At 47.9% G+C, this 21,200-nt stretch overlaps 1 protein-coding gene across 7 annotated transcripts in view; it reads right to left on the bottom strand.

The window, feature by feature from the left end:
- The window catches only part of Kirrel3 (kirre like nephrin family adhesion molecule 3), a 615,828-nt gene that overhangs the window by 106,186 nt on the left and 488,442 nt on the right, over positions 1-21,200 (bottom strand). The window lies entirely within an intron of this gene.

Below are 21,200 nucleotides of genomic sequence, written 5' to 3'. Positions count from 1 at the left end.
CTGGAAGCACTTGTCAGATGTGTCACTCCCCTTCTTGGGGAGCTCCCACCTAACTTTGCTTGCTCAGAGAGCAGTGTACGTTGTAGTTACCTACTCCATGCCTGGACAAAGCATCCAACCCAAAGTAGCTGATGGAAGGGAAGTATTTATTTTGGTTAATAGTTTGGAGGGGAAACTTCATGATGGCCGGAAAAGATCGTAGAACAGAGGCCAGACACCACCTCCTTGCCAACATCAAGTGGACAACAGCAGCAGGAGAGTGAGCCAAAGGGACACTGGCAAGTTGGGAGCTAATAAACATCAAGGTCTATCCTTAGCAACGCAGCTCCTCCAGCAAGGCTGTACCTCCTGATTTGCCACCAGCTGGGGAGCAAGTATTCAGAACACATATGTTTATGAGAGACACGTCATTCAAACCACCACGGTGTGGTTCTTGCTAAAACCAAGGATCCATGAAAGCCAGTGGCAGAGGGTGCCTTGGCAGGAGCAGGTGGCCTTGTCTTCCCATAGCCTTCCTTTTCTGCAGCAGGCACCACACAGCCTTCCTCTTAGAAAGCAGGAGTCCTGGCTCTTCCTCCCCCCCCACCCCCCACCTCAAAACAAGACTCTGTCAACCATCACAGCTATCAGTTCATATTTTATTAAACAAACACCCTCACCATGCATGCGAAATGCCAGGCTTGGAGGCTTTCGAACATCAGCTTATGAATGGTTTCCTTGTGCTAACAGCCCAACCACAGCAGGCTCGGTGCCTCCCCGCCCTCCGCCTTCCAGACCGAGAGGCAAGCGAGGCACCCTGGGCGAGCGGCGGGGCTGCAGGCGCTGGGGGCGGCGCTCGCGGCTCCTCGCAGAGCACTGGCGCCTGCTGCCTACGGTTCCGCGGGCTGGTCGTGGGGGGAGCGGGCCGCACTGAAGAAGGAGGGTGACAGGCTCTCTGCTCCTCGGGCGGCACAGTTCAGTGGACAAGGGACATTGCCATCCACTGAGCATCTAGGGTGAAGTGTCGTTAATGCTTTGTATACGCCCTTCTCCTAATTATGCTGCAGAGCAGACAAATCGCCATTTTATAAGAAGCCAGAATCAGACAGGCTTAGCAACTTGCCTCAGGTCACACAGCTAATGAGTGGTGGAGGAGCTGACTGGGGTTCACCTGTGGACTGAGCCCTCATTATCCCTCACGCCCTTCCTTGTAGAGGCAGACCAGAGAAAGGAGCCTGGTGGGCCAGCTGCTGTTACAGCCTCTCCTCCCCGGCAGCATGGAGGTCCTGGATGCTGGCTGCTGCCCACACATAGAGCAAAGCTCTGGGCGCAGCTGGGGTACAATGGAGGGCATGGCGTTTCCCGGACATCAGAGAGTGGGGCTGCAGGCAGGTCTGGGTTCACAGCCTGATGAGGTCTTGCTGGCCTCTTTGAGGAGTCTCATTAAAAATTAAATTGGCCTGGCATTGTGGGAGTAACACTTTTTATTCAGATTTCAGCTTTACAAATTAGATTTCATAGGACATTTTAATCAGCTCTGTGTGGTGGAGTTTCCTCTCTCTGTCTCTTCAAGTTTTCCGTTGTAATTAGACTGTTTTTGGCACAAAAATAAGAAGGGAAAGGAGGGAAGAGATGAGAGAAGAGAAGAGGGAAAAGGGTGAAGGGAAGAGAGGTAGAAAAAGTAGGAATCAGAGAGGGAGGAAAGAGCAAGAGGAAAAGGGGGAGAAGGAGGAAGAGGAGGAGAGAGAATCAAGGAGAGGAGAGGTGGGAGGGGAGGGGAGAAGTAGAGGTGGGAAAGTAAAGGAGGACGGGAGAGGGAAGGGGGAATAGGAAGAAGAGAGGAAGGAGGTGGAGGAAGAACAGGGGGCAGGAGGAGGAGAGGAAGGGGAGGACGCTTTCCCCAGGCTTCTTTCCAGCTCTAATGGTGATTTCACAGCTCTTCTTTCATCCCAGAATCTTTCTTGCAAGGACAGTGTCAAGGCAGCTGCAGCAGCCACCAAAGGTTGTGTGATCAGAGTGAATTATCAGGTTGTCAGCTGGGAGCTGAAGGGGCTGTAATGAGACGCCCTGGAAGAAGTAGATTTGGGTCCTGGGAAATGTTCCTTATTCGAAGCTCCACCTCCATCCTGCTCAGCTTGGTGGAAGGAGCAGGAGGTCTTGCTGAGGATCCCGGGCCACCTGGGGTGTGATCGGCAGAGGAGTCCTGGATGGTCACTACAGAAACCAGGCTGGGATGGGTGGGGTTGGGAGGACAGGCCAGTGGAAGTTCTGGGGAGTAGACAGAGCTGTCGCAATGCTACTTTGGAGAATGTCTCAGAACCAGGAGTTGGGACAGGCACAGGTCCCCAAATGACAGCTGGGTGGGACCAGCAGGAGCTGCTGGAAGAGTGTCTGGATGGGAGACTCAGGGTGCACCCCACGGCAGCGCCCTAAGGCTTTTGCTCTCACCTTGCCTTGCATTTTCCATGGAAAGCACATTTCTCCTTTCTTGGGGGAGACAGGCACAAGGGGCTGTTTCCAAAACCACCTATAAGGTGGCCTGAAATTGGTGGTTTTGGTGCAAGTTATTTGGTGGGTGGGTAAGGGAGTGGGAAGTAAGTATCCTTCCTTACTTGACAATTTTCCTTTTCAGTCCAACTTTGTTTTATTTTCAAATTATATGTATATATATGTAGGCTACTAAAATTACTTTTTTCTTTCAAAGTTGAGATGTCTTTTCAGATGATCATAAACTTACTAAGTGTGAAGAGTGGCTAAAAGTTGGGATGCTGTGGAAGAGGAGGCGGAAGAATGACCTACTCTTTCGCCCTTGGGATAGACCTTGAAGCCTTCCTGGTGGTGGGGGAAGGGAAAGTTGAGTCTGCAAACCATGGATGAGATGTGGGTAACTGCCCCTCTTTTCTCCCCACATTTATTTTCCACCCCCAAAAAGTGAAAGGCAAAGAAAGCCAGGATCGTTTTTTCCTCAATCTTCCTGGGGAATGACCTTGAGTGGGTGGTTCCTTGAGAATATGGTTCTTTGAGAATATCTGCTTATTCCTCAGAAGTCTGGCTGAGGCCTGTTTCTTGTCTTTTCTTCTTTTTTGTTTTGTTTTGTTTTTCAAGGTAGGGTTTCACTCTAGCTCAGGCTGACCTGGAATTCACTATGTAGTTTAAGGGTGGCCTCAAACTCACAGCAATGCTACTACCTCTGCCTCATGTGTGCTGGGATTAAAGGTGTGTGCCACCACACCTGGCTTCTTCTTTTTTTTGGGGGGGGGGGTAAAATCTTGCTCTAGCCCAGGCTGACCTGGCATTTTCTGTAGCCCCAGGCTGGCCTCAAACTCACAGGACTCCTCCTACCTCTGCCTCCTTTGTGCTGGGTTAAAGGTGTGTGCCACCACGCCTGGCTGTGAGGCCTGTTTCTAGTGGAGCACAGGGTAGGTGATGATCCCAATGCTTCCCAGCTGAGCTCCTGCCCTCAGGAAAGACCCCACCCACCTGCTGTTATCTGACCCTGATCTCTATCTCAGTTTTCCTTTCTGCCCAATGACATAAAGTCTGGTAGTCATTGTTCCCTACTTCCTTTCCTCTTTTTTCATTGTGCTGGGATGGAACTCAAGGTCTCGCATATCCAGAGGAAGAGCTCTACCTCTGAGCCATACACAGGAGAAAGATATGGCTTATGGTTTCAGTTTATGGTTGCTTGGCCTCATGAGCTTGGACAGAACATCGTGCTGAGAGCATGTGGCAGAAGGGAGATGTTCACTGTATGTTGGCAGGGAAACAGAGAAAAGGTCGATGTTAACCAACTTCCGTTGTCTCCTTTCATTCCATTTTGTCCCATAGCCTATGAGATAGTGCTACCTTCATTCATGGTGAGTCTTTTCTTCTCTGTAAATAGCCTCACTGGCAGAACCAGAGGCATGAGTGGCTAATCTTCCAGGAGCTTTTCAGTATCAAGCTGACAATCAAGATCAAGCATTGCACTCAGTTTCTCCTCATCAAGCACCTACTATGTGTTCACTACTGAAGAACCAAAAATGAAGAACCAGTGTGTATCTGTCCCAGTGCCTGTGAATAGCATGTGAACAGCAAATGTCCTTCTGTTAAATGTGCCTGTGTTCTTGTAGCTTACCAATTCCAGTTTGTTTCCTGAGATCTGCAAGAAAATTGCTTTTGTACTGTAAGTTATTGACCAGGCAGATTTTGTGCTGAGCACACCACACATAGGGAGAAAGGTGAGAAATAAAGAGGAAGGCCAGAATGGCAAGAAATCAGGCTTTGTGGAGGGGAAAACCAACGTTATAACAATATTCCTATGAGACCTACTGGATGCCAGGTCTGTGTCTCTGAATATACACATCGGCTGTGCCCCATTGTTACCCGTATTTTACAGCTGAGTACAGCGCTAACGTGTGGATCTTAACCATGTGTTACAGGCTTGGTCCTCCGCTTCACTCTACCAGGAGACAGTGAAGCCTTTTAGAGGTAGGGCTTATAGGAGGTCTTTAGGCAGTACAGAGAGTGCTCTTGAAGTGAAAGGAATTGTAGGACCCTAGTAGCCTTCTCTCTCTCTTTTGCTTCCCAGCTCAAAGCAAGCAGTTCAGTTCTGCCTGCTCTCTCTGTTGCCATCTGTCATTCTCACTGAAGATCTGGAAGCAACAGGTCTACTTGACCATACCTAGCAGCTCCAAAGCTGTGAGCCAAAACAAACCTTTTGTCTTTATAAATTGATTGTCTTGGGTATTTGTCATAGTGACAGAAAGCAGATGAACAGATGAGGTTCACTGAAACAAGGGACTTGCTCAAGTCCCTACAGTTACTTCAAGTATAAGTCAAATCCAAGAGTATCCTCACTGTTTTCTCACCATCATCTTACCATAGCTATTGAAATGGTTTCTCACTATTATCCCACCACAGCTATTGAAATGAAGTCCTGGGACCTGGATTTTGATTCTCAAACTAGTACTCACACCACCAGCCAGATCATCTAAGAAGTGGTGGGGTCTTTAAACCAAAGGGGATTCCTTTGTGTTTCTCTGATTTTCTGTTACCTCTTGTGTTGTATGTACCTGTGGATGTATCTGGATGAGACAGAATTGGCCTTTGGACTCCATGCCTTCTGTAGCCAGAGCTTTTCTACTTCTTTTCCTTGGAAACCATCCAGACCTTGTCATACAGCCTCTGCTAATCTTAAACTCAACCCCTCCTGCTTCCTTCCCCTGAGTGCTGGGACACCCAGCTCCACTTCCGGGTTTGACTAAACAAATTCTTCTTGTACTTACAGAATGCAGGAAGCCTCAGTCTGAAATGCTAGCTGAGGAGGCTAAGGTGCAGGAGTCCAAGCCTCTATGGGTCTTGGCCCCACCATCCCATCTCCTTCCCTAGCTTGCTTCTTCTCCCTTTCCTTCAGCATTGCACCACCTCCCTGGGACTCTCTGTCTGCACAGCTCTAGGTCTCATTCTGCTGTCAGAGCCACCTAGGAACCCTGGAAGGGAGGGGCAGGTCTGCATGGTCTCTACATCCTTTGGAAGGGATAGGTCTGCCTGTCTCCAAGGCCCCACAGCCTGTGTGGCTATGGCCTCTGGCTGTGCAGAGCAGGTAGAAAGATGACCAGTATCCCCAAGCCCATGCTGGGATCTTCCCATGCTGTGATTAGGAAGCCACAGTGCTCACTCATCTCTGCAAGCCACAACTATCAGCTCCAAGTCTTCTGGGGACACATTTTGATCCTTTATTGTCCCAAGACTATTGCCATTCATAGGCAAAGGTTTGTGCTCTGTGGTTCCCTGGTGATGGAGAAAGGCAACATGCTAGGGCAAGCATGGGACCAGTGGTGGGCATACAGAGGTGAAGCCTCAGTGCCCACTCTGCCCCGAGCCTTGTGGGGAGTAAGGATTGCACTGTTCTTCCCGTACTGCAACCTTCTCTCCCTTTACCCAAGCTTGGGGCTATACTGGGAAGTAATCAGGAGTTGGTGAAAGGTTTGCATTTGCTCCTTCCTCCTTGTTCTCAGACTGGCCACTTTGCCAGAGGTGACCATTACTCTTAGCTTTCTGGACAGAAAGTCAAGATCACTGGAATGTTTTCCCTTGCTACTAGAAGCCCATGATCTACAAACCCATGTGCATGCCTACCCTCATGGTGGTGGGTAAGGCGGCCAGGTGAAATCCTGCCCACACTTGACTCAATGCTCAGGGTCTTGGGTGGAAGTCTCTGGGCAGTCACGCCGAACTGTAAGGGGTCAAGTGATTGTCTCACGGAGAGGTCACATAAAATTTTACTGGGGATTAAGAAAGGCCTGCTTTCAAGTGGGAATGACAGGGGGAATATAAGAAGGGTGAACTCATTCTGGGGTGGAAGAATTGCAAGCAAAGGAGTGAGTGGCAAGTATTCCTTGGCCATCATCTGCCAGGGCCCGAGTTCTGGACAGTAGGAGGGACTCAGGGCAGTCTGGTCCAAGAAGGAATTCTGCCCTTCCCTTCTCTGAGCACCAGTTTCCTCATGGGCACAGTGAGGATGAGAGCCCACTGGGCGAAGCTGCTGTGAGGGTGGCAGGCCTTGTGTGTAAATCTTCCGGGCATGGACCTTGTCCCATGAAGGATTGCACGTTGAGTTGTCCACATGCTAAAGCAGCTGTCAGGAGGGGTCATGGAGCCGAGAATGGAGCCTTTGTAAATGTACACTCCTACCCTCAGACACCTGCTTCTCTTTCATCTGGGCAGGTAGAGATCTGAGCGTGGGGCCCACCTGGCTCTGCCAACACAGTCCCTCCCATCCAGCTTCAGAGTGCCACACTAGCCACGCAGAAAAAACACCAGTGTAATTAGTGACCAATTGGGGAAGGCTTAAGAATACTGGTACCAGAGATGTTTATTGCCAGCTTTCTCTCAGTTCAGAGTGTGCAGCAAATTGCCTCTTATGAGATTAAGGAAAGATGTCCTTGTCCAGAGAAGCAAGCAAAGGGAGGAGGGGAAGGAGAAGGAGCCAGCCCTCGGCCCCTAATGGCATCCTAACAGTGCCCTGCAGGGGTGCACACAACAGGATGGCCTACTCCTGCCGTCCACCTGCTGCTCAGCATGGAGTCAGTTCTGGGTACAGAATTCCCCACTGGGACCTAGGGGGTTGGGGCAGTGGCATGTATTAGCCCACTGACTGACATCTGACTAGGAAATCCAGTTTTTTGGAGGGCTCAAAGGGTGCCAGTGATTGTGCCAGCCTCAGGAATGCCCTGGTGGCCTGAAGCAGGGTCAGGAGCCACCTTAGCTGGATCTGTGAGAGTAGAGAAAGGGCTGATGCGTTTTCTGTTGGCCAGGGCTTACAGGCTGGAGGAGGCAGAAGTGTGGACCAGGAACTGGAGTAAGGGACTATCCAGAATTTGTGCCAAAGATGAGGCATAGGTAAAGTCCTAAGGAAGAACTCACAGGAGTTGGCTTCTGAAGTGGCTGAAAGGGCAAACAAGGTGAGGGTAGGACGGGCTATCCCCTGGAGTGGGGAAGAGTTCAGGCAAAGCATTGAGGTTGGACTGCACTGAGGAAGTAAGCCAGGAGGCCACATCCTCCAACCTTGCTTTCTGGTGCCGCCTTTATAGCTGTGTGCTCCTGGGGAAGTTGCGTAGTCCCTCTGAGACTCAGTTTCCTTGGGGTAGCAAGTCATTCTTGCAGAGTTGTTTGAGAGAATAGAGCAGGCCTTCAGATGTAATGTGTGGCGAGCTCATCCTGCCTTTCATAAATGACAGGTGTCACCTTGTTATGGACCTGGGACATGGACAATATACTCAGGAGTACACTGATTCAGAACAGTAGTGGTTGACTGTGCTGGCCCTCAACTGATAGTAAGATGTCTGCATTTAATGAGAAATCATCAAAAGTTTGGAGCCCACTTGCTCAGATTCCAGCTCTAGAAAGATCACAGTGACAGTGAGTATGATGGATGGAGACGAATAATCTGAAGATGGGGAGACTGATATCCAAGATTTTGCTGTCACAGGGCTCAGTGCAAGCTGCATCAGTGGAAGGAAGAAGCTGGGTTTAGGAGCTATGCAGAGGTAGGATGGTGTGGTGGTTTGATTCAGGTGTCCCCCATAAACTTAGGTGTTCTGAATGCTAGGTTTCCAGCTGATGGATATTTGGGAATTAATGCCTCCTGGAGGGAGTGTATTGTTGGGGGTGGGCTTATGGGCTTTATAGCCAGTTTCCCTGTGCCAGTGTTTGGCACACCCTCCTGTTGCTGTGGTCTACCTTATGTTGGCCAGGGGGTGATGTCCACCCTCTGCTCATGCCATTGTTTTCCCCTGCCATCGTGGAGCTTCCCCTCGAGCCTGTAAGCCAAAATAAATCTCTTTTTCCCACAAGCTGCTCTTGGTTGGGTGATTTCTACCAGCAATGCGAACCTGACTGCAACAGATGGGAAGCATTTGAGAAACTGTCACTGTGGGTGATGGGGGAGCCACTTGCTGGTCTGTGATGAGGTGGAGTTCCGTGGTAAGCATGCTGATGGGGAGGGGCCTGGGATTGCTCAGGGAAGCTTGGGCACAGGTGGACCATGGGAGTAAAGTTGGGAAGAAGGAATGGATTACTCATGCTTACTGAGCACTCACTCTGTGCCAGACACAGAAGCGTTTTATATAACCCTTTTGATGTGTCTAAAAAATAATTTATTTTTAGTGAGTGAATAAAATAATGGTTTATTATGATGTCTTTACAAATGGATTTTTTATTCACCCCTATTTTTATCATTTCTTGTTCTGTACTCCCCTAACCATTAGTTCCCCTTTAATCCCTCCAAAAATTCTGCTTTCTGTTTTTGTGTCTTTTGTGCCACTAGATGTTGACCTGAGGATTCATCTCCAGATATAAAAAGTTAGATATTGATGTGATAATCTAAGAGGGCCAACGTTGAGTCTGAGAGTGTTTGGACCAGGTGCCTGGAATGGGACATCTAACTCTGACTAAGATTTGTGTTAGCTTCCTGTTCTGCTGCATTAGCAAGAGGTCATCTAAGCCCACCTGCCTCCGCACTGGGATTGAAAACCTAGACAGAGACACTGGAGGAGGAAGGTAGAGGAAGAGATGGGTCCTTTACCCCATTGCTGCTTTCTTCCACACCTTTGCTGGGACAGAGAGTTGAAAACCCTTTCAGCCCCAACAATGCCCCTTGCAATCACTGTAGCTTTTTTGTGATGCACAGGTGAGGTGAAAAGCAGTGTCATGAATGTCATGGCTTTGTTTTGGGTATACACAGGAGTGCCAATTACTTTTCCACAGCTATGTGAGGGGCACAAGTTTGGGGTTCATTCTCCCTCTCTCATTGCTTGTGGGAGTTGGGGCAGCTCAGGCAGCCTTGCGACTCTGCCATCCTCACATTTCTCGGGACACATCTGCCAAGGTTATCCTGGACAGCACAGGTCTTTAATGAAGAGCAATCAGGCTGGCCGAGGGAGGGTGAGTCCAAAGTCACTATAAATCCTTTGCTGGTGGATTATCAGCACTGCAGCCCCAGCCAGAGCCTGCCCTGTGCTCATTAACAGCAGGAGAGGGACTCCTGCATCGATCCAGAAGATGCCTGGGTGCCAAGAAGACGCTGATAAGTGCCGTGGTGAGGGCCGGCTCCTCTGTGCCTGTGAAGGAGTCCATCCATTCCTGCCAGAGGTCACCCAGAGAGGGCACAGTGGTGTGGGTCTGTGGTGGTGGAAGGCTGCACAAGGGAGACATATACTCTAGCATGAGGCAGGGCCCTGGATGCTGCCCAGGCCTGCTGCTGCCTGGCCATTGGACATGGGCTGAGCTCCTTTCTCTGTGGCTCAGGTTCCCCTGTCTTCAGGTCTGGAATATGCCTCAGGGAGCCATCAACCAGGGAAGGGTGGGGAGCAACACAGGAGGTAGGAAGTGGTACTAAGGAGTGGGACAGGATTATGCTGAGGGAGCCCCAGGCCTTGGGCAAGGACAGAGAGCATGTCCACAATTGCCTCCTACAAAGCATTAACTTGAGTACCACTGGGCTAGGCTAGGGGCTGGCCCCACAGTGCCCAGCCTTTTCCCTTATTTATTCGAAAAGTACAGTATTGACACATAAAGCCATGTCTATGCCCTGAGCATCCTGAAGTGCCACTTCTTAGCTGCACTCCCTTGGGTCTGACTGCCCTTCCACATTATTTATGTATTTATTTGACAGAGAAAGAGGGAGAGAGAAAGAGAATGGGTGTGCCAGGACTTCCAGCCACTGCAGATGAACTCCAGACGTGTGTGCCCCTTTGTGCATCTGGCTAATGTGGGTCCTGGGGAATTGAACCTGGGTCCTTTGGCTTTGCAGGCAAATGCCTTAATTGCTAAGCCATCTCTCCAGACCCCCCCCCCCACCCGTTTAATCTTTTAGCTCCTTTTTTTTTTTTTTTTTTTTTTTTTTTTTGGTTTTTCGAGGTAGGGTCTTACTCTGGTCCAGGCTGACCTGGAATTAACTCTGTAGTCTCAGGGTGGCCTTGAACTCACAGCGATCCTCCGACCTCTGCCTCCCGAGTGCTGGGATTAAAGGTGTGCGCCACCACGCCCGGCGTTTTAGCTCCTTTCTTCCCAGTCCTAATCATCTATGTTCTAGTTTACTTACAGTCCTATTTTGAGGAGCCTGAGGATGAAGATAATAAAATCGAGACACAAGAAAAGTAAAAGTAAACACTTTGAGGACTCTTGGCTTGCTTGGGGAAGATCTGTGTCCTAGACATTACTATTTAAGAAACAAACAAACAAACAAACATCTGCTGGGCATGGTGGTGCATGCCTTTAATCCCAGCATTTGGGAGGCAGAGGGAGGAGGATCACCATGAGTTTGAGGCCACCCTGCAACTATATAGTGAATTCCAGGTTGGCCTGGATTAGAATGAGACCCTACCTTGAAAAACCAAAAAAAGATAAATCTTAAAACAGTCATTTTACACTGCTGGTTCCAGAATTTCCACACACATAAGAATTACCTATGGAACTGGCTAGAAATATAGCTTCTTCAGGTTCTAGCTCAGAGACTGATTTGATAGCGAGTCTGTGTCAGGCCAAGGAATCTGCATTGAACACTTTCCTCAGAGAGCTTCCTGAAATTTCTGGACCGTAGCTGAGGAGCATTCTTGTATGCAAACAGAACTGGGCTAAAGTTTCTAGTTTTGTCTCTCAAGGTCATTGCATCCTTGACCTTGAGGCAGTTAGGGTGACTGGGCCCTGAAAGTAAAGACAGGAATGTCCTTGAGCCCGCCCTTGCAGTCTCCACTTTGCTAGAGGTCAGAGAAGTTGGCTTCTTCTTATCTCTTGCCTAAAGGAGTTCCCACAACTGTTTTATCTTGAACAACCTGAGCCCCTCCATGGGAGGAAGTTCTTTTTTCCTAGAATTCAAATCTGATCCTGACACTGTGGTTGGTTAAGCTCAGTCCCAGAACTTGGCGTCCTGGCTGGTCTCTTCCAGAGCCAGCCCCTAGCCCAGCCCAGTCAGCCCTCACTCTGGCTCACCTGAGCCTGAAGGAAAACCCACCACAGTAAGGTTGTAAGTGGCCACTTGCCAGGGGACAAGCTCTCTTGGCTGCCTGCTCATCACTCCTGAGCCTTCAGCTTCTGGGTAGTCTCCCCATACCACTTCCACTCCCGTGTCAGTTCTCTGCCTCCTCCTGTCTCCCACGTGGCAGGAGCCCTCTATACTTCCTCCTCTCTCCTTCTCATAATCTCATAAAGTCTCTAAACTTTACCCTCTGGTCTATGGATTTTAATTTTTTAAATTCATAAGACAAAAATCTGAGGAAACCTAAATTTATGGGTACATTGGTATATTGTTGTATTGACAAGAAACTCCAAAATTCCCATTTCAACCCAGTTACTCTCTCTTCTTGAGTATGTCTTGTTCCCCCAACTGCACAGAGAAATCACTGGACAAAGTGCACAATTTTCAAACCTTCTACAGTCTATGCAACCCTTTTATCAAGGACATTTCACATGGAACCCCATATGTAAAGTGGGTGGAGGTAGAGCTGTAGCTCTCTTGCTCTGCAGTGGACTCTGAATATGTGTGTGAGACCCTGAAGGACTCAGGAGGTAGTTCTGATGATCTGCAGGTGTTCCATGAAGAGTACCTCAGCTACACCTCACAACAAGAAGGTGAACAAGCCTGGCTTGCTGAGATACTGGGTGGCTGACAAAAGCTGGCCTTAAGCATAAAGTGCTCTTGTCCCCCTTACTGGCCCTTACCAAGAACCACAATCTCAACATGGTGCTTAGAGAGAGAGCAGTGGAGTTGTTTCCAACTGGAAGTAGACTATCCTGGTACAATGTCCTGAGTTCCTCCCCAGTTGGAGACTAAAAATACAATCATCTCTTAATTATCTGTGTTAATGGAGTGGAGCAAGGGTGCGAATAATCCAAATGATGGACAATCTGAGCTAATGAACAATCCTAGTCATGCTTATTTTCAACTTGGGAATGCACTTTGGTATTCTTGCCAAAATATGCATGTGCTTGATCTTCTAGGAATGTTTAATGCTTGCAGATAAAAACAACAATGCAACTCACACAATCTAATGAAGGGGCTCCCTCCCTGTCTCCTACTGAGCTGGGTGGAGACCCTCACCTCTGGTACTGGTTCAAAGCTAATGGGGGCAACACTCTCCCTCCCTCTTGCTGTCTTTTGGCTCTCACCTTCCTTAGAGAGATGATGGGGGATATTAACTAATTTTGCCTTGAAGAACTTTCATTCCCTTTGGGCCTCATACAAATAAAAGCAGAATAAGAAGCTGTGAAATGTTTACAGAGGACTTCATTAAGCAATCTTGGTGATCACATTTGCCAAGAATGGGGACAATTTGCCAACAGATAATTGAGAGCTAACTATATATGTGCCCTAATTTAAAAAAAGTGATTCTTTTCACTGTCCTGGGATTCTGGGCCCAGTGTTCTGGTTGATTTGGGATATTAACCACAACTCACTCCTATGTACTCTTGATGTCTCTAAAAGTACTTCACAAACATTTTCTTCCTTAATTCACTCTCTCAGTACCCCATGGAGAAGGCTTGGTCACCGGTCCCCACACAGGGACTTGAGTGGCCAAGGCTCAAAGCTGTCTGACCCATTGAGGTATGTCTGTCCAATTCAGTCTCTCCCCTCACTCTGCCTCTTTGTGAACACCAAATAGATGCCCTGGCGAGGACTCCAGTGATTAATATCAGCCCAGGAAGGCAACAGCAAAGAGTTTTCCATGTGTGCCCTGGTGTTTCAAAGGTTTGAAGGGGGATGTGGATGAAGGAGCAGTTTGTGCTGGACGGACAAAAGGAGAAGGGTGCGTAGGCTTCTGAAGGGCGCCCAGCATGAGAGGAGGGGTCTTTCTCCTTCCCGGAAAGCTCATGCTGGGTCACTGGGCCCTGGTGTCTTAGAAGACAGTCTAGCCATGGAGAAGATGAAAGGGGCATGGTGAGAGCTCCTTAGAAGCAGGAGCAACCCCAACTCCAGGCTGGCCATCTTCATACTAATCCTCAGAGAAGAAAATATCCCATTTCTGGATGAGGAAATAGAAGTTCAGAGAGGATAAGTAACCTGCCCAAGGTCATGGTGGGTAGTGGTGGACCTAGAATTTAAATCCTTGGATACAGTTTTGGACTTTGTTCACAATGACTTGGCAGAGGGTGTTTGATGTGGGCCTTTACTCTTCAAAAAGCAGAGTCTGCCTACTGTGCCCCATACCTGCTCCCAGGTAGACTCCCAAAACAGATGTGATGATGATGGGGCTCTGCTTTTGCTCTGCCTGCAGATCATGTGATACTCATATGTGCCCTTGGCACTGAGACCAACTCCATAAACATTAATTTAGCATCTGGGCTGAGGAGTGGCTGTTTCTGTTTGTTTCTTTGTTTTTTGGAGACAGGTATTACTTGTAGTCCAGGCTTCCCTGGAACTCATGAGCCTCCCACCCCAGCCTCCTGAGTGCTGTGGTTATAGGCGTACTCCTCCATGCCTGCCCTGGGATGGAAAATGTCAAGCCTTCATTGGCATTTCCTCACTTGTAGGAGCCACAACTTTGTAACAGCTTTCTCAGTTCCATCCTGGGCTTGATAACTAATGACTTCCATTCCCTACACTGCTGGAGCCCTGGGCCTTTGCAACAGCCATTGTGGTTCTGAGCTGCTAATTTGTGAGATCCAAGAAAGACAGGCTTGTTCCTAGCTTGGCCCTTGTGTTTGGAGCATGGGTTCAAGAGGCAGCGGATGGCTGCCATCTTGGGAGATGTGCTCCACACATGCCTGCCTGCCTGCCTCCCAGGACATCTCTGTTTTCTAGCTGGAGAGCCCTATAGATGCCCATGGCTTCTCTAATAGTGGAATTACTCATGGCTTCACTGGAGAGAACAGCGCAGCTTTGAAACCTCCTCCCCTAAATGCAGCAATATTTGGTAACACTTGGCGTCTTGGGGAGAGAATTCATGTCTGTAATTAGTTACCATATATCACTGTGAGTACTCTGCTCAGGATTTACTGGGCAAATACCATTTAACTGCACAATAACTACAGGTCCTTGCTGCTTATTGGGTAATTTACTAAGGCTGGGAGAATGGGGCAGGAGGGATGCTGAATCGGAGGTATTGTAACCCCTTGAATCAAACTTTATGAGTTCAGGTTTGGCAGGGACGCAGCAGCTTGGAGCCAGCTCTCCTTGCTTTGTTTTGCCGAGTTGGCTGGCTGTTGGCTTCCTTCCTTTTATTCATTGCACTCCTTCTATGTACAGGTCTGGGACTAGGCTGTAGAGCTGCTGGGGGCCACCTAGGGTTATGGAGGGGTCTTTGATAGGGTCTTTGACCAGAGTCTGTCACAGAAACCTAGGCCATGTATCCTGGGGGCTCCATATACCTCTGTCGTTGACTCCCTCAATGGGGTCCCTTTCTGTATCTGGGCCAGTGGTGGGGAGGGCAGGGAGCAGTCCTTGGCTGATCGTAGCAACACAATCGCAGCCCTCTTTTCTCTCATGAGTGTGCGTGCTGCTTGGGACGCAGCCATTTCTGGACCTTGGATGACATTCCCAGCCCTAATCTACTTGAGCAAAGTCTGTCTTTGTTTGGCCGTGCACTGTCTAAACTCCTGTAACCTATTTAGGCCACAGAGAGGGGGAAGAGACACAATAATGAAAAACTCAACGTGCAACATTGCCTTACGCAATCTAATAAATTACTCAGTAGCTGGCTGCCAGCTCAGACTAAGCCCAATATTGCCTGCAGTAATTATTTGGATCAAATGCAGTTTATCTGCTTCATATTTGTGCTTCTATGCTCAGTGGTAACTTATAAATGTCATTGTGGTGTTTATTTGTTATAATGAAACTTAATGGCATTGGAAGTTAGGAGCAGAGCTGGTGGGGCGGCAGGTTTAAAACAATCTCTTCATCTCTGGAGAAGGAATGAGCCAAGATAACATGAATGTGCTCTGTAGGGAAGAGATTTGCAGAGACACTGTCTCCTCATGTTGAGTGGTGCATGAGAGGCAGCCAGGAGCCCAAGTTGACACTCAGAGGAGCTGGCTTTGCCTCTCGGGATGTCCATCAGGAGTAAGGAAGACTTGGTCGTGTGAAACCTGGCACTGTCTAGTCTATCACTGCTTCATTTCCTGAGAGCTTTTGAGCAGTAGGAGGTGTTCAGTCTTCACACCACCAATGGATAGTCTAGTTAAGTAATGCTTATTGCCCAGGGTTTTGAATAGCTGAGATCTTGAATGGAAATCAAAAGAAATTAGAGTCCTAAATGACTATATTATGGAGGATCAATAGAGTGAAGTTTGGAAGAAAAGAAGGTAGGGAGAGTGGAAAACAAAGGCAGGAGGTCCTGAAGTGCCTAACGAAGGGTGGCAGGGTTGGTGGTAGGAGGTGCAAGGCATGCACAAGTCAGGCAAGCGCTAGCAGGGCGGGAGGGCAAGGCTCTCCAGTCGTGCTTGCAGAAGCTCCGTATACAGTGGGTCACTTCATTCAGAGCTCAGGGTTTTGGTGGATACTACACTGGGCTCTGCTGTTTACGGCATGTGTGGCTTTGGGCAAGTTACTGTTCTTTCCTGAGTTCCATTCTTCATGTGGACCCCAGAATCATGATGGATACCTCTCAGGACCGTGGAGATCATTAAACAAGCTGATGTGTACTGAATGATGAACAGAATGTCTTTCATTCAGTAAATGATCAGATAAGTAGCTGTGGTGGCACTAATGAGATCTTGAGTGTGAACAGAGTAGATGTTCAACAAGTGCTAATTGAGCGAGTAAATGAACGACACCTCTCCCTCGTGAGCATTAAAAAATCTTTCAAGCAGCTGAGCTTGGATTTGGACCTCATAACATTCAAATTTGATTGCCTTATCCCCTTTTTGTTAAGTGGACATGGAGTCCAGCATGGTTCATAACTTGCCCAAGGCTACCCAGCTAGTATTTGGAGTGGGCATTGGTTGCTCACCACTATCCTCCCTGGACAGCCCCCTACCTGTGCTGGGAGGCTGAGCTCATCTGTCCTGACCAGCTGCCTACTCTCTCCCTGGAGACCAGACACAATGTTCACTGACCTCTCCAGCACAACCTGATGCTGTTTCTGACAGTGTTGTCTGAATACTGCATTTGGTGATTCACTTGTGAAATAGTCATGTTTTTCCTCTTGGTAACATGAATATAAATGAAGAGTATTTGTCATTGTTATTTCTCCCACTAGCCCACCCTTCCCCCACAATTCCTCCTGTTTTGATCTCTGAGCAAATGGGATTGAACTGGGATATTAACTTGGAACACTAAGAGTATGGTTCTATATACTTTCCCAAAGTATCTGCATAGCCATCATGCATATTTTATCCTTACAATAAATGCTTGCAGGAAAGAAGGCTGGCATTGTAAATACACCCACTTTGATGATGAGAAAACAGACCAAAGGAAATCAAGGTCAAGGTCACATGCCTAGTTAAGAACAGAACTAATTTCTAAAACCATTTATTTATTTATTTTTGGTTCCTAATTAACTATTCTCTTGGAAAGGGAGTTGTATTTGCTTCATGCAAATAATACTACACTATCCTATTCGTACAGTGCAGTTATAAACTGTAACAGTGTTCATACATGTTACTTTGCTGGACCTTACTAGGCATTTATAGTTAGTTTATTTTTGCCTGCACAAGCTCACACAACTAGCTAGGGGCAGGTCAGGGTTTTAAAGCACTGTTTCTCAAAGTGGAGGCAAAGGAATACTATGACCTGTGGGCAATGAGTGGGAAAAATGTCCCTCCTTTGGTGGTTCATTGTGTCCTTTGGCTCATTAAGAAGAGGGACTTGGACTAGAGAGATGGCTTAGCATTTCAGGGTCTTGCCTGTGAAGCCTAAGGACCCAGGTTCAATTCTCCAGTACCTATGTAAGCCAGATGTACAAGATGATACATGAGTCTGGAGTTCCTTTCCAGTGGCTGGAGACCCAGGCTTACCCATTTTCTCTGTCTACCTGCCTTTTTCTCTCTCCCTCCCTCTCTCTCTTAAATAAATAAAATCTTAAAAAGAGAGACTTGTTTGATTAGATACTGCCCAGCTTTTCCCTATCTTGTCTAACCATTAAGACTATATTTCACGGAAAACATATTAACAGTGTGGAGAAACACTGCTTCAAGGGAGTATGTATGTGCATCTGTGTGTGTGCCACATTCCTGTACTATGTTTTCAGGGCAGGGCTGGGAACAAGTTAGTTCTCATTTCTAGAGATCATCAAATCTGAAAATCCTTCCAGTTGCCTTGTCCCTTCCTGGCTCCTGACCAGTGAAGCCCAGATCACTAATTCACTACCAGACCTAGCCAGTCCAACCTCAATCTGGGGTACGCATAGAGTGGGGCATTGGGGAGCACTTGCTTGGTGGGAGATATGAAGCAGAAGTCCTGTGATTCGGGAGAAATGCCTATGGGCTCAGAGCTCAGTCATGCCTGCCGTCCCTGGTGATGGGATGGGGACACCATTCTACTGCATTGCCCATGAGCACTGTTACAATTTGTAATTAAAGTTCCTGAAGCAGGGTGGAGGTAAGAAGACTAGGGCTTGCTTTTTGGTCATATGTCATCGGTAAATGACGTTATCTCTTTGGGCCTCAGTTTCTTCATCCTTACAGTGGGGATAACATTATTGATCTTGTATGTGGTGGGTAGGAAATGACATGTGTGTAAGAGCAAATGGCTCCTAACCTTTGTGTCCCAAGTGCACATCTTCTCTACATCTCTATGGCTCTTCCACCTTGCCTTCTGCTCTCTCACTACACCTCGGCTTCCTGTTGGATTCTAGTCCACCTATGTGGCTGTATTCATCTCTGTCAGGGCCACCTGTTCCTGGGGCATCTCTCTTAGGCTACAGAGTCCTTTCATGCTCTTGTTGAGCAAGCCAGTGGTACAGTAAGCTAAGATGTCCACCCCCCTGAATGTGTGTACCCCAAACAGTCCTCAGCCCATTCTCCTAAAATCTGGTATGTGAATGGCTCACCCCTTGTGTGATCTGACTTTGAGGCATGTATTCTATCACATTTCTCCGAGTTCCCATGGGATTAGGCCTTGGCTGTCAACAGCAGTCGGGATGACACCCTGTTTTGGCTCCATCTCCCACGTCAGTTCCCTCTGTGGGAACCTGTGGATGAATGTCACACTCAAGTCTTTGCTCAGGATATTTATGGTGGTTTGATTCAGGTGTCCCCCATAAACTTAGGTGTTCTGAATGCTAGGTTCCCAGCTGATGGAGATTTGGGAATTATCACCTCATGGAGGCAGTGTATTGTTGGGGGTGGGCTTTTGGGTGTTATAGCCAGTCTCCTCTTGCCAGTGTTTGGCACACTCTCCTGTTGCTATGGTCCACCTTATGTTGGCCAGGGGGTGATGTCCATCCTCTTCTCATGCCATAGTTTTCCCTTCCATCATGGAGCTTCCCTTCGAGTCGGTAAGCCAAAATAAACCTCTTTTTTTTCCCCACAAGTTGCTCTTGGATGGGTGATTTCTACCAGCAATGTGGACCTGACTGCAACAATATGCTTCTGGAGGAACTGGGCCAAGATAAGGACATCCTTCATGTCTCTCACAGCACAACACACACAGGTAGTGGCTGTGCCCAGGAATCAAGTAGCTGTAAGAGTCACAAGAAGAGAGGAGTGTCCCCCATCAGTGCAGTGAACACAGCAGGCTGGCCCAAGTGGCAGCTTGAGAGGTGACAGGAAGGAAGGCCTGTCCCCTTCTAAGTGTGGGACATCTGCAGCCACACCCTCACCTCTGTATATGCCCCACCCTCTTCTCAGTCACACCTTGTCAGGTGTAGATTTGCCATGGCCTAGTGCTCTTCCTCGATGAGAGGACAGTGGCTTGTGAGGGGTTCTGGGATCCTTTCATGAATAACGGTCGAGAAGTGCCACTCTTTACTACTAAGACATGTGCTTATTCCTGGTCCATTTGACTCAGAGGTGGAGACTATTCCATTGCTCTATTTATCCCACACTCTGTACATAGTTACTGAAACTGTCACCATGTCCTATATTCCATAGGCCATTATGTGTATTTCAAACCATTATATAAATGGACTTGATTTCGTTCTTCTGAATGTCATTAAACTCCTCCCATCCCAGTAACAACACTGTTTCCATAGAAACAAATACATTTCAGAAGGGAAGGCACAGGCAAGAAGCAGATGGAGTAGGGGGAAGCACAGCTACCTGGTTGCTGCTTCCATAGTGCTGGGCCCAGTGCTGTGACATGATGTGATCACTCTGTGCAGATGGGGCCAGTTTCTTCAGGTTTTATTGACTTTCCTCTGATGAAACCCCAGGGAATTCATCCTAGCCTGAACCTGCTTGTTCCAGTGCACATCTTTAGAAACTTTATGGCACCATAGGCCATTAAGCATTCTCATTTATTCCCACTCCACTATGCCTCTGCAGACTCTGGGAGGGGGCTGGAGTGAGGGTCTTAGCATCCAGTGAATTCAATGATGCATCTTGGAGAGTGGATGAGGATGGAGAAGCAGTGAGAGGAGGCCTCCTCAGGGGAACAATCTTGCCAGTGGCTGCCACCCAGAGTGTTTATCCCTCTTGACACGAGTGCACTTGGAATGCTTAGGATGAAGACTCTGGGTTGAAAGGGTGTTGTGTTTGGAACCCCTTTGTGAGAGCCTGAATGAGAAGCTGCCAATGACATTGGCAGGACTGAGTTTTCTGTCTTTGGAGGGATTAAAGAATAGGCTGTAAGGTCCTCTAATAAGAAAAGGTGACATCACATTCTTCAAGAAGCCACCCTGAATGCTGCATGCTTGGCCACAGCCTGACTGGATCCACCTTCTCTGTTGTCATACTCCTTATACGTACCTGATAAAGGTCCTTGTGACACTATTATAATAATGCATGTGCTTGATACCTGTGGGAGCAGGGACTGCCTTCACATGCCATGGGGCTGGCACTGTGCCAAGCAGAAAGAAGGAACTGGATATATGGTGGTGAATCATGAGTACCCAGTTCCACTGGATTCACCAAGTTGTTCTGTCCTTTGATTCTGGACAGGGATGTTGAGTTGGCAGAAGAGGGTATGAACTAGAACTCAGCATTTTTTCTTTTTCTTTTCTTTTTTTCTTTTTTCTTTTTTTTTTTTGTTTTTCAAGGTAGGGTCTCACTCTAGTCCAGGCTGACCTGAAATTCACCATGTAGTCTTACAGTGGCCTTGAACTCATGGTGATCCTCCTACCTCTGCCTCCCTAGTGCTGGGATCAAAGGAGTGTGCCACCACCCCCGGCTTAGAACTCGGCTTTTTAAACTGTGGGTCATGATGCCATAGGGGGCTGCTTAACTCAATGTGAGGATCACAAAAATTTGGCAACAGTAAAAAGTTTGTGATTGTAGCATGACCAACAGTTAATTCAAAATCAAATGCATAATGACGCTGGGGTGTTTCTAGCAGTGCAGACCCATGCTGCAAAGCATGACTTTGCTACAGCTTTGGCTCTTGAGCCTCAACATGTAAACTTTGCACAGTGTATGCTGTCATGCCTCCCAACCCCATGGCCCACCACCTGAAACACCTCAGCTCAGATTCAAGACTACTGTACACTGTAAACTACAATGCTTTTCCTGGGCATACAGAGGTTTTTGCTCTTAAAAGGAAACAATTATTTAGGTATGGAAAACAAAGACTTTTAATATTTTCCAACCGACTACCATTTTTCAACATGTAAGTATCAAATTTGTATAACTTTGGATTGCATTTTACT

The sequence above is a fragment of the Jaculus jaculus genome, chromosome 3 (genome assembly GCF_020740685.1).
Source record: "Jaculus jaculus isolate mJacJac1 chromosome 3, mJacJac1.mat.Y.cur, whole genome shotgun sequence".
Lineage (NCBI taxonomy): Eukaryota > Metazoa > Chordata > Mammalia > Rodentia > Dipodidae > Jaculus > Jaculus jaculus.
This window is presented reverse-complemented; position numbering and strand designations above follow the sequence as displayed.